A 2,152-nucleotide genomic window follows, 5' to 3' on the forward strand; every position below is an offset into this window, starting at 1 on the left:
TGAATGCTCAAGCCTGGAATAGAATAAAGTCACTACCTCACAGCAGAAGGGTCAGCAGGGAAAGCCCCACCCGAGGCCCCGAAGCTTGGCCTTTGCAACGTCAGTTCCCTTGCTGGGGGTGAGGTCACCATGGGCAAGCTTGACTGTCAGCAGTCACCGGTCAGGAACGTCAGCCCTCCGTGGGGGAGCTGTGCCTCCCGACACACGGAGGGTACCAGGCGGGGAGCGAGAGGGGCCCGTGGATACAACTGCATGGCCAAGCCAGCCTGGTGTGTCTCAAATTCAGGGTCAGTTCAGAGGAGCGTCCAGCACCTGTGCCATGATTCAAGCTCAGAGTGCCTTTGAGAGCCTAAAAACCCTTACCTGGAAGGTCTTCAGGTTTTATTCTGAGGTCTGCGCCGTGTTGTACCCATCGGTGAATCGGTGGATTGCAGTTTTCACCTGCAAAGTGATAGTTGTTTGTGAGAGAAAATCCAGTGTCAGTGGATCCGAGTCAAGAGTCTGTGGTCTTACCATTTGTGCCCCTGGTTGAGTGCAAGCCTTGGGAGGCAGGTGGTTGGGTGGGCAGAAGATGGACCAGTGCAGGTAGAGGAATGTCTCCTGGGCTCTGGAAACTTCTTACATCTGTGATGACCCTAACAACGGCCAGAGAAGAAACCATTATTCACCTTAGAATGTTAATATCATCTTTGCACGTTTTCATTTTTGGTGGAGGGTGGCTCAATAGAGCGAGTATTTAGCAGGACATTTCCTGGCAGTGGGGTAAATTTGTTCCGAGCCATCTCTGGTAGACTCGACTGGTTCTTCTCGTGCCTGGAGTGGCAGGCAGGTCTAAGGTGGTCTGTGAAGCTCCAGGGCCATTTATTATCATTGACTTTGACTCTTAGTGCCCCCCTCAGGCGTCTAAGTATGCAAATTATGACCATCTCCAGGAGAACACTCTTTTACTCACACTTTGCCCTTACTTAGAAACTTAGGGTAGCTTAGAATAGATTCTTGTCTCCAGTGCAAACTCCTGATCCAATGCCTGGGACAGACCTGGTTTGCGGCTTTAGAAAAAAGAAGGTCACTCCCAACTCCTCTCCCAAGGGACAATCCTCTTGGAAGAGCTTGATTTATAAAGCACTTCATGTTTATCTTTATCTCCTCTTTCCCTGGGTTCCTCTCCATCATCCCCAAACCACGTGGTTCCAATGCCCGGCACCATCTTGGCTGGGCTGCCTGGACACTCTCTTAAGCTACGGCTACCTTAAAAAAGTTGTGCCCAGAATGGGAGAGAATTTCCAAACTGATGTATTTTTAGAGATCTTTATCTTTGCATATTTTTTCCTATTGTTAAATGCTAAGTAAGATTCTTTTTTTAAAAAAAATTTAAATGTTTATTTTATAATGAGAGAGAGAGAGAGAGAGAGCATGAACAGGTGAGGGGCAGAGAGAGAGGGAGACACAGAATCTGAAGCAGGCTCCAGGCTCTCTGAGCTGTCAGTGCAGAGCCCAATGTGGGGCTCGAACTCATGAACCAGGAGATCACCACCTGAGCCGAAGTCAGACATTTAACTGACTGAGCCCCCCAGGCGCCCTATTGTCTGTATTTTAAGTTGGTATTTTATCAATACTTGTAAGGTTATTTACATTTTTGGATGAATAATACATGTTGTGGACAACGATAATAATATTAAATAAATATTAAATAATTACCTCATGGAGATCGGCTAATGCTACCAATAAGGATTTTGAGTTTCCTCTCGGAGAGCTGGTTTGCCAGCACACCACTGCTAGAAAATGAGAGAAAGCTCTAGTCATTCATTCTTGGAAAAAATGAGGAAGACACATTGATTCCCCCCCAGCCCCCATACGAGAGAGTAAAATTCAACTATGCCTTTTTGCTTCTTGGAATATTTTTTTTTTCTCAAGAAAGAATAAAACACAACTTTGGCCAAAGATGGGCAACTGAAAAGAACCGTAACTTCCCAGGCACACGTGTACTCCATGTGGACAACGCAAACTTCTCTTTTCTTGAGAAAGCCTTAGTTCGTTGAGGACCCTTTGTTGGGAGAGTATAAGGCTCTGCAGACACTCAGAATGTTAAGCCACAGGTTTAGGAATCATTTTAGACATTTATTTACTCTACAGAAACTGTGGGGCGGGAATG

At 46.2% G+C, this 2,152-nt stretch overlaps 1 long non-coding RNA gene across 1 annotated transcript; it reads right to left on the reverse strand.

Annotated features, from left to right (window-relative positions):
* Positions 1-327: 327 nt before the first annotated feature.
* On the reverse strand, positions 328-1,766 carry LOC144232562 (uncharacterized). The gene is made up of 3 exons (XR_013335447.1): positions 1,699-1,766; positions 514-635; positions 328-441 (listed from the first exon to the last, which is right to left on the reverse strand). It is a non-coding gene; the product is annotated as an uncharacterized LOC144232562 (long non-coding RNA).
* Positions 1,767-2,152: the final 386 nt, after the last annotated feature.

The sequence above is a fragment of the Crocuta crocuta genome, unplaced genomic scaffold (genome assembly GCF_008692635.1).
Source record: "Crocuta crocuta isolate KB4526 unplaced genomic scaffold, BGI_CrCroc_1.0 scaffold84, whole genome shotgun sequence".
Classification (NCBI taxonomy): Eukaryota; Metazoa; Chordata; class Mammalia; order Carnivora; family Hyaenidae; genus Crocuta; species Crocuta crocuta.